An 11,890-nucleotide genomic window follows, 5' to 3' on the forward strand; every position below is an offset into this window, starting at 1 on the left:
GAAGTCAATGAAAATTATTGAATTTATTATAGAAATGTTTATTTGTCCCATAAAGACAAATACTGAAGAGTTGATGTTATTTAAAACTGTCTGAATGAAATTAATGAATGATGGTTTTAATCTAGAATTCATCTACTAATGAAACATCAAAACAGTACTTAATTTGTGGTTAGGGCTAATGTCATGTTGCAGTAAAACTCCTACTGAATATTTTCTTTTTTTTTTAGCTTAACTTTCTTATTTTATTCAAAAGACTTGTTTCAAACATCTGTAAAACATTCATCAATCCATTACTATTTTACTTTTATTCAAATTCAAGTGGTAGAAGTAACAAGCAGTGTGTAGTAGGGCTGATTCCAATCCAGCAGAGCCTCAGTGCAGGGACCACCCAGCGCACACACCCACCCTCTGCATGGGTCATGGTTCACTTCTCTTAGGTATTACTGTTTGAAAGGTTACACTATCAAAGGATCAGCTCTAATCAGTGGAGCTACCCTTTCCAAAAACAAAATCCAGAATCTGGATCTCAAGCCAATGCGCCTGGGAAGAATGGCTTTGTGCTCCATCACTTCACCCACAGGGGCAGTTCCAACTTGAGGAGCACCAGAGACCTCACTGCTATTCTCAACTGCATTCACAGCTGTCTTATGCCCAACTTACACAGTGCATCTTCTTTGGCAACCTTACCAGTGCTACAGGAGAACTATAAAGGTTTGGATTAACTCAGTATTTCAATATTTCATTGCAATTACTTAAATGTAATTTCTGATAGATGCTAGAAAAGGAAAGCCTTCAAGCATGCCTAATATAATGGCAAGGGGGAAAATCCTGCTAAATTGTCACTGAAAGCTTTTTGGTTATGTACACATACCTAATTCACCTTAACCATTGAAAACATTACAATGTTAGCTGCAATTCCCCATCAGATCTTCTACAATAAAAGAAAAAGTGAAGAGGAGCTGGGGATGCAGCTCAGTGGTGGAGGCTTGCCTGTCATGCATGAGACCTCGGTTCCATCCCCAGCATTGCAGAAAACAAAACAAAACAAAAAAAAGTGAAGAAACTAATATCTGGGCATTTGTCAATTATTTCTGGAAGGCTGTAAGCTCAAAATGGCCTAAAATTAGTCAGAGCTTTATATGAATTCTCACTATAGTACCTCAAAACTTATAATTTAAAAATGTTGAAAGCTTATTAATTTTTAATTCTTGTTCCATGAATTAAGTCAATTTTGGGAGTGTGGCACAACGCTGCCAAACAACTGACACAGAAGTTCAGTTCCAGAAGTTAAACTAAATAATCTCTTCTATCTAAACCAAACCACCAACTTAAATTGCTTCCACTAAAAATTATCACTGCAAAATTCACACCAAGCAAATTAAAAGAAGTACAGCAGAAAAAGCAATACAAAGCGTGTTCATATAGCACAGATAAAAGGTAAAAGTCAACCAGCAGAGACCTCAAACAGGCATACATGCACTGTACACATGTAGCCCACTTTGGTAAATAAAAGGAGTGACTCATCTGATAACTGTATGTACAGTTTGCATATAACTTATAAGACATACAACTGAAAACACTTCTACTTAAATGTCACAACAAAGTCAAATGAAATGACAGGTGACAGTCTCAGAAATTGGTCTCTCTCCGATGACAGCCATGGATGCTGCTCTAGGAAATGCCCTCTTCCTGATCAGGCATTTCTGTCTTAACTGAGAACACATCTGCCAGTATGTGCTTTGGGATCTCGGAGCCCTGGACTTTCAGACGTTAACAAGCGTTCTCCACTTTGGCCAGACTCTATTTCAGGGTGTACAGCTTCTTGGAGACCTTGTAAGGCCCGGAGTTGACAATGAAGGAGAACCCATTGTAAACCTGGTGCAAAAACTGGCTCACATCAAAGGGGGTGTTGATGTCCCCATTCCCTACACTGTTAATGCACATTCACATCAATTCTCCAGTTAAATCAACCAAGCCCAGAAGGTAATCCACAGGTGTTACTTTCAGCTTCCAGGTGACAAGTTGCTTATCTTGTGCATCAGAGGAGGGAGTCTTGTTTTCTTTCCCACTGTCTTCTGTTGTAAACACCAACTGTTTATTAATTTCATCCATACTGATTAAGGACCGTGTTTTGATGAAATGTTGAAAAGAGACAGCTTCCAAGTATTCCTGCAGTCCTGTGGTGATGGCTCAGTGGAACTGATGCATGTCTTCTCCTGACAGCTCCTGAGCTATGCAATATTTTTTGTCTGACACTATCTAATTGAACTTCTGCTTCAGTCAATATTTCTTCCATATCAGGAGCACTCATGATCCTGTGCAGGAGAACAATGGTCCTCTTACTCTCCACGGTTATGTCGCGGCTAAGCTTCACCAGCCTCTCATACTTGTAGTGCTGTGCGTCCAGCTCCTGCTGAAACACCTTGAAGGCGACCATCATGGACGAAGACTAGCTCACGTCCTTGCCCTCACTCTGCTGGCCTTGCGGGAAGGTGTCGTGCTTCCCCTTCCTGAAGCCCCCGGGCCTACTTCTTTGCTGCTCATGTTGGAAAGTCTTCCTGGGATGCGCGGAGACTGCAGGCCGCTCAACGCAGCACTGCGCCTGCTTAGCGGCCAAGGAGACCTGACAAGGGCCTGCGGGGCGACCGCGCAATGTGTGCTGGAAGCGCGATCGCCGCGCTCCCGGCTGCCTGAATATTTTCTGAATTTCCCTACTCCTAAGTCTTTTCCAGACTATTTCATATGCAAACAACAACAACAATAACAAATGCTCTGAAGTTTTCCTGATATTCAATACTTCTGGGACAAAGGAAAGATAAGTTGTTCTGATCATTTTTTTCTCTTCCTGTCTACTTTTCAATGAATTGAGTCTTCTTGCATGAAAATAAATCAGTGTATAAAATTAACTTTTACTATGTAATTGTCTCCTTCAGGAAATGAAATGAGTTATCATACCTGAAGCAAACTGATCTTCTTTTTACTTCCTCCCTATCTTTTAGGAAAACCTTCCTGCAATTCTATTTTGTATGGATGGGCTTTAGACCCTATCACTGATTTTTTTAAACTTCATTATAAGATTAGCATCAAACACTGCAGGAATGTACTTGACTCATGTGTTCAGTCAGTAAGATTTGCAATTAACTACCATTTGTTGAAGACTCCACAAGTTCTAGGCATTTATTGCTATTGTTTTAGATACACTTAACTGCATGCATACCTTCTAATTTTATTGCAATGCCCTAAAAATACTTAAGTGTATTTTAAAGTGATTTACCACTGGAGAATCATTTCACCAAATGAAGACTTATAACTGCGAGGTGGTAGAACAAAGAATTGAGAAATGACAGATAGTACTAAAAATGGACTTAGGAATTAATGCAATTCTCTTAGTTTTACAAAAGTAAAAGACAAGGCTCAGAAAGTAAAATAAAATTATGAAAGAACTTAAAAAGTATAATGATTTTCTGTATGATCTGCTTTGGATACAAAATCCTGAATTGTGCTAATATCTACCCTCATTGAATTCTTTCTCTTCATCTACATACTTTCCATTGTTTACTACATTCATTCATCATTCCAACTAACATTTATGAGTATCTATTCTGTACAATATACTGTTCTAGTCTTTGAGAATACAAAAGTGGGAGAAAATTAAATTCTCTTTATCATCTGGCATTTACATTCTGGTAAAGAAGATGGACCATAATAAAATGAATAAGTTAATTGCATAAAAGAGGCAAATGAACAATGAAGCTAACAAAGCCCAATTTTCTGGAAAATCCCCAGTTAGCAATTTACAAGAATGTAATACATTTTATTTAGTCACAATGTTATAAAATAGACCTACTTCTTCAAATTATTCCTCTTGTATAATTGCAAAGTTGTATCTTTTGACTAACATCTAACTAATCCTCCCACTCCCTGACCCCAGGTCTTGGGAACCATCATTCCATTTTCTACCTCAGAGTTCAAATTTTTAAATTTCATATGTAAATAAGATTGTGAATATTTGTATTTCTGTGCAAGTCTTGTTTCACATAACATAGGCCCTCCTGATTCATCTATGTTGTCACAAATGACAAGACTTCTGTAAAAAGAAAAAAAAAGTCAAATAGAAATCCATTTTGTATATGTACCACACTTTCTTTACTCATTCTTCCATTGGTGGATAATTTGGTTTCATCCAAGTCTTGAGTATTTTGAATCACGGTGTAGTAAACATGGAAATATACATATCTTCAAATTACATGAGATATTCATAGGTAGGTAGATAGATAGATACATGGATCAATTAATTCCATGGGGTATTGCTGAATATGTGATCATATGGCCTCTTTATTTTTAATTTTACAAGAAAGGTCCACAATGTTTTTCATATGACTGTACTAACTTACATTTTTATCTATAGCATATATAGAGTTCTCTTTTCTCCATTTCCTCTCTGAAACTTATCTTTTATCTTTTTTATAACAGCCATTCTAATGGTGTAAGAGCATATATTGTAATTTTAATTTTTATTATTTTTATGATTAGGGATATTGATCATTTTTTCATATAATTTTTTTTCATTTTTATCTCTTCTTTGGAGATGTATCTGTTCTAATTCTTTGCTCTTTTTAAAATAATTTTTCATATGAAATTGTTATTAGATTTTCTCATATACTTCATAAGAAATATTTTATATTAACATCTTACCAGATGTATATTCTTCACATATTCATTTCCATTCTATTGGGTTTCTCTTTATTCTGTCAATTGTTTTCTTCCCAGAGCAGAAGCTTTTCAGTTTGATGGAATCTCATTCGTCTAATTTTACTTTTGCTTCCTTGCCCGTATCTTGCCCATTCCAATGTTCTGAAGTGTTTCCTCTATGTTCTCTTTAGTCGTTTCATAATTCCAGGTCTTATCAAAAAAATTATTGCCAAAACCAACATCATGGAGAATTTCCACTATCTTTTTCTTTAGTAGTTTCATAGTTCAGATCTTTTATTTAAAATTTTATTCCACTGTGAATTCTTTTCACATATTGTGATAGACAAGGCCTAAATTCATTCTTCTCCATGTGGTTATCCAAGTGTCCCAACACCATTTATTGAAGAGACTATTCTTTCCCTGTTGTATTTTTGGTACTTTTACTGAAAATCAAATGACAGTAAATAACTTGACTTATTTCTGGACTTTCTGTTCCATTTGTCTTGGTATCTATTTTTATGCCAGTACCATGCTGTTTTGGTTACTATATCACTCTGGTGTATTTTGAAGTCAGGGAGTATGATGCCTGCAGCTTTATATATATATTTTGTTCAAGGCTATTTTGACTACTTTTGGTCTTGTTTCATATACAATTTAAGATTGAATTTTCTGTTTTCCTTAAAAAATGTCATTTTTTTGGAAGAAATTGCATTGACTCTTTAAAACACTTTGGGAAGCACAGAACTTTAAATTTTACTGGTTCTTCTAATTCATGACCACAGGATGTTTCTCCTTCTTGTATTTTCTTATAACTGCTTTCTAACATGTTTTATAGTTTTCAGTGCTCAGATATTTCACCACCTTGGTTAATTTTATTGCTAATTACCCTTATTATTTTGTTGGTATTGTTGTTTGCTATTACCACAATCCTGCAAAGCTGGGGACTCCAACCTGGGCCTCCTGCATGCGAGACAGGCACTGTACGTGATGTGCTATATCGCCAGCACTGTTGGTATTGTTGTAAGCAGGGTTGTTTTCTTGATTTTTTTCTGATGGTAGATTTTTAGGGTATAGAAATGCTAGTGATTTTTATATCCTACAACTCTACTGAGTCCATTTATTATTTCTGTCAATTTTGTTGGTAAGGATTTGTGTTTTGTCTATAAAAGATTATGTTGTCTGTCAAGAAACGTTTTGCCTTCTTCCTTCCTTTTTGAGGTGAGTCTCCTTTCTTTCCTTCTCTTGAAAGGTACTTGACTAAGACTTCTTGTAATTGAATAGAAGTGGTGAGAGTTGATATAATTATCTTGTTCCTGATCTTAGAAAAAAATTTAATCCCCCCTACTTAGAATTTGATATTTTCTTTGGGTTTGTCTTATGTGTCTTTTACTGTATGGAGATACTTTTCTTTTCCACTTATTGTATCAAGTTTTATAAGGAAATGATGTTGAATTTCATTTAATGTTTTTCTGTGTTTATCAAGAAATGATTGCACAGTTTTGTCATTCATTTGTTAATGTGCTATGTCACATGTATCAATCACATCTGTTGAACAATTCTGATTTCACTGGGAAAAATCCCACTTGAACATGGAGAATAATTCCATTAATATCATGTTAAATTTAGTTTGCTAATGTCTTATTGACAATGTTTCATCTACATTCATGAGGGATATTGAACTTTAATTTTTATTTCTTTTTTCATTATCTTTGGCATCAGGATAATGCTGGTTTGATCAAATGAGTTTTGAAGTATGTCCTTTTCTTCAGTTTTTGGAAGAGTTTGCAATAATTACAATTAATTCTTCTTAGGGTGTTCAGTAGAGTTAAGCAATAGTCATAACACCTTGTACTTTTTTGATGGGAGATTATTTATGACTAAATCAATTTCCTCATATTTTTATTAACTGAAATCTCTTAGATTATATTTGTCAGGGCGTTTATCAAGTGCTTCTAAGTTTTCTAATTTGTTTGGGTGTAATATAGTAGTATCTTGCAATTCTTTTTTATGTCTGTATAATCACTTGTAAAGTATCCATTTTATGTATAATTTCATTTATTTGTGTCCTCTCTTTTACAAGTTTTGCTGAAGCTTTGTGAGTTTTCACAAAATTAATTCAATTTAATTTACATTATGTTTTCTTCTAGTATATATCATTAGTTTCTACTCTGATATTTATCACTTTCTTTTTTTTTTTTTGTTGGTACAAGCAGCTACATTTTATTAACATATGGAGACAGACAGACTTTCTTAACCAAAACTAGAAAGGTCATGAAATTGTGTGAATACTAAAACCTCTGTGTTCATATGGAAAATTATCAAGTCACAAAAAAAAATATGTACCATACCATGAGTTTCTGTATTTATACAAAGGAAATGCCACACAAAGCTTGTTTACAATGAACCAAACCAAAATAATCTTATGCATCAATTTTTATTCCTTTGGTTTGTTTCTCTAAGCCTTCCTCAATCCCAATAATTCTCAAATTTGCCCTTTTCATGATATCCCATAGTTCTTGGAGATTCTGTTCATGATTTCTTACCATCTTCTCTGTTTGTTCAACTTTGTTTTCAAGGTTAAATATTTTGTCTTCAATATCTGAGGTTCTGTCTTCCAGGTGTTCTATCCTATTGGTTATGCTTTCTATAGAGTTCTTAATTTGGTTTATTGTCTCCTTCATTTCAAGGATTTCTGTTTGGTTTTTTTTCAATATCTCTAACTCTTTATCAAAATGATCTTTTGCTTCCTGTATTTGCTCTTTTAACTGTCGATTGGTGCTATCATTCAATGCCTGCATTTGTTCTTTCATCTCCTCATTCAATGCCTGCATTTGCTCTTTCATCTCATCATTTGCTTCCCTGATCATTTTAATTATGTACATTCTGAACTCCCTTTCTGTCATTTCTTCTGCCATGCTGTCGTTGGATTTTATTGATGTAACATCTAGATTTGTTTGGGGCATTTTCTTCCCTTGTTTTCTCAAATTGTTCAGGAATCAGTGGGTCATTAAGATATTGCAGATTTCCTCTATTGACTTATAATGTCCCTGAAGATTGCTAGTATATCCCCTCTTATCCTTCAGTAGCCTGAAGTCTTGGAGGAAGTTGATAATGCGGTGTTCCACAAGGAAGCTGCCTCTCTAGGGGTGGTGACCCTCAGGTGGAGTATATTCCCTGATAGTGGGCAGAGGTGCCTCCACTTGTTGACCAATGGTCATCCAAAGGAGAATTAGGCTGCGGGCTGAGGCAAGGCCTGTTTGTGCCTGTGTCTCTGGTTTTACCGTCCTTGTGGGAAAACCTCACCCGGCAGGGAAGACTCACCTGGAGGGGAGGTCTCGCTGGTCAGTTCCCCTCCTAGAGGTTCCCCTCAATCTACAACTACCACCTGGGCTTGGCTGCCTTCCTCTGCAACATTCCCAGGGGCCCGGACCTACCTCCTGGGCCTGGGAGCCTCACCCTTCGCAATGAGTCTCCTTAGGCTGCCTCTCCTCAGAGAACCTGCCCGCAGTCCTGGAAACTTCGCTCCGCCCCTAGGCATGTCTCTGTGCGTCTCTTCCACCAAGAAGCCGCCTAGGTCCTGGGACCCTACTCTGCACCTAATCACCTGGCTATGCGGCCCCTCCTCTGAGCCGCCACCTGGAGCCCCGTACAATAGCTCCGAGACCCAGAGACCCGCCACACACCTCTTCCTCCGGACAGCCACCCAGTGTTCCAACGCAGTCACTAGGAGTCCAAGCAACTCACTTCGTGTCTCCTCCCGCCAACCGCCCGTAGCCCTAGGCAGTCACTCCGAGTCCAAGTGACCCGCCCTGTTCCTCCTCCTCCTCGGGGTAGCCCCCCGGGTGTTCAGGAGTGGTCGCTCGGAGACCAAGTGACCCACTGCGCTCCTCCTCCAGGCAGGCCACCGGTGTTCAGGAGCGGTCGCTTTGAGTCCAAACAACTCACCATTGGCCTCCTCCTCTGGCAACCGCCTGTAGCTCTGATGCTGTCACTCCTAGACCAAGCGACCCGCCCCTTTCCTCCTCTTCCTTCAGGCAGCCCCCCGGTATTCAGAAGTGGTCGCTCTGAGTCCAAACAACTCGCCACGCAGCTCCTCCTCAGGCAGCCACCCGGAGCCCCAGTGGTTGCTCCAAGTCCCAGAGCTGTGCTGAGCAGCCACCTCTACGATGTTCCCAGTTGTCCGTGTTTATCGCTCCAGCAGGCGGAGGGGCGTCTCACCGGGCAACTCTACTTCACAAAGTTCCCTGCATTCCGGGACTACCGCACCATCCGGGACGCCTCCCCAGCGGGAGAGACTCACCCGGCGACTTTGAGTTGGTCCCAAGTCTCTCACTATCTCCTCTTTTGAATCCTGTGTCCTGGAGCAACATGAAATGCAGCCACCCTCTATTCTGCCATCTTGAAACCTCAATTTTTTAAACTTTAGAAACAATTAAAATTGTCCAATTCAAAAAGCATAAAACTTTCTTAACTTTAGGCAGTTGCCTTTCTATTCTGCGAGTTATTCTAAGAAAAAGAAAATAGCTTAACTCTGCATAACTTAATAACAACAGACAGTCCAAAGAAAACTGATTAAGATATTAATAACTTTTATTTTCAGGCAAGTTATCAATATTTTCTAATTCAATAAAATTATCAACTTGGATGTTTCTGAACAGTCAACACGGTTGTTCAAGATTATTCATAATGTTTCCATCATGTTAATGCAAATCATAAGATACATAAATGACATCATCTGCAAAGGAAATAATGATCACTGCCTCTGTCTACTGCGATGAAGTCATCTTTTAAAGTACTTTAAGGGGGTTGGGGATATTGCTCAGTTGATAGAGTGCTGTCCTCGAAAACACAAGGCCCTCTGGATTCAATCCCCAGCACCACAAAAAAAAGATGTATTCTAAAGTACTTTAAGAAAAATGGGCCTGCGCAATTTTAGTCTCCATCCCAGAGAAACATAAGAAAGAAAAATAGGTGTGTGCCACATTAACTTGGACCTACATTAATATCTCTCCTATCTTTTGTTGGACACGTCTTTTGTGTAAACTCACAGTAACAACAATCCTATACATTTACACTGCAAGATGTTCACTTGGAAAAAGTCAAATAGTAAAAACTGACAAGCAACACCAAGTGAGGAAGGGGGACTGTGACTGCTGTACCTCCATGGACCTCTTCTGTTCTTGGCCTACACAGGAGCAGTGGTCTCAGTTCCTGTACCAACTCAGACCGGCAGGCAAATAGTTAGGAAGAGGAGAAAGAGCAGTGGAAGGGAAGACGGAAATGGACGGGGAAAGAAAAACAACAAACCTACACAACTACCATCACTTTTCACATCAACTCATTTCCCTGAACCACCCTAGGCCTTCCAGCTCATCTTGAACTTACTGGTACACACCTTACCTTTCTGTTCCTCACCAGGAGCCCCACATTCTGAAACCAAAGGGGATTACAGACACTATGCAGCACAGCGTGGTAACTGGCCAAGGACCTTTCTCAGGACACAACCTGTTTTCATTACCCTCTCATCAAGCTCTTCTAGCCTGCTCTTCACTGTGTGGGCATTGTTATCCTTGGTGATTTTCTGCAGGAGGTAGAAAGTCTGCTGGAACACACACAGTAAATACTCCTCAAATTCCATAGGCACACAGTTCTTGGACATGAGTTCATTGATGCCGGACATGGACAGGATCACAAGCTGGCCACGTTCCTGACCCAAGACACAGTTCTAGCTGCTGCCATTCACTGATGCCATCTTTCTGGCCCAGATGTCACAGCCAAAGTGTGCGAAGTGGAAGATGGTGGTGAGGAGGGACGGGGTGAGGCTGACAGACAGAGGAATCCAACTGAAGAGGTGGGTCAGGCACTCCAAGGCCAGGGAACAAATATACTCACTCTCTGCATGAGGATGGGAATTGGCTGATTCAGCAGTTTGGCTGAACTAGGACTTTGCAATAGGTTACTCAGTAAGTCACCACTTTCTCCTGAGGTTGGGGATGGTGATGGAGTGGCAGCAGTAACACTGTGTTTGTCCCAGACAGTCTCCAAGATACCTGTCAGAAGCCCAAGCACCTTCGGCATCTGGTCCAGCAGAAGCTTCCGCAACTCCTCCTACCGAGCCACCCTGAGATCTTCACTGGGACAAGCTAGCTCTTCCGAAGTAGTCTTCAACATGATCAGCCCAAGAGGGGCTGTCAGAGGGGACTGGATCAACTGTAAAATGTTAGTAAAAAAGTCATGGTAGAACATGGGCCAATCTTGACATCCTATATCAACAGTAACTTTGCAGAGTTTGTTCCAGATAAAGTAAGGTAAGGTTTTATGGTGAGCCAAAAGGAGTTTGGGTAGGCAGCTACGAATTTCCATCTTATCCTGAGATGGGACCCCAAGCCACATTTTATTGATCAGATTCTCAATTTCATGAGGTGGGCTTCTTCAGATGCCATGCTGGCCGGGGAAGAGGCGGCTCAGGTGAGCTGGCTTTTGGGCTTCTGACACGTCCTGCCCACACAGTTCAGGTCATGGTCCTGCCAGGCTCAGGAAGTCCCCCAACCATTCAAAGACAATCCCTTCCCAACCCGGCCCGCGGGGACCCTCTAAAAGGACATGACCTCCCGGTTCACCTCATGGAGGACCCCGGGGCAATTCATCCAGACCCACCCATTCCTCCCCCAAAAAACTGTAAAAGCAGGAAATGGGGCTCGGAGACCTGCGAGAAGGGCAGCGGCTTGGGTCCCCCGCCCGGACCCTCCCCCGAAGGGAAGGCTAAGGGCCCAGGCAGGGGCTCCCTGGCTTCTGCGGACAGAAGCGGTGGCGGGCCCGGCCCAGAGGTTGAAGGGGCTGAGGCTGAAGGGACCGCGGCGGAGCTGCTCAGCCCGAGTGGCTGACTCAGGAGAGAAGCCCGCGGGCCTGCGCTGTCCTCACCACCTCAGCCCACAGGGTCACCGCCGCCGCCCCCCAGAGCATCTCTGCGTGCGCCCACCCCAGAGCTGCCGCCTATCACTTTCTTTTGTACTTGATTTGTTTTTATTTGTCTTTTTCCTTGAAGTATAACATTAGGTTATTTGGGGTTTTCCTTTTTATTTGCTTTTCTGGTACGAGGGATTGAACCCAGGACATTTAGCTACTGACATCTGCAGTCCTTTCTTTTCAAACAGGGCATCATTAAGTTGCTTAAGGCTGGCTTTGAACTTGTGGTTCT

General features: G+C 40.5%; 1 pseudogene; it reads right to left on the reverse strand.

Moving 5' to 3' along the window:
* Nucleotides 1–1,671: 1,671 nt before the first annotated feature.
* LOC124969922 (translin-associated protein X-like) lies at nt 1,672–10,770 on the reverse strand (annotated as a pseudogene).
* Between the last annotated feature and the right edge of the window lie 1,120 nt (nt 10,771–11,890).

The sequence above is a fragment of the Sciurus carolinensis genome, chromosome 18 (assembly GCF_902686445.1).
Source record: "Sciurus carolinensis chromosome 18, mSciCar1.2, whole genome shotgun sequence".
Classification (NCBI taxonomy): Eukaryota; Metazoa; Chordata; class Mammalia; order Rodentia; family Sciuridae; genus Sciurus; species Sciurus carolinensis.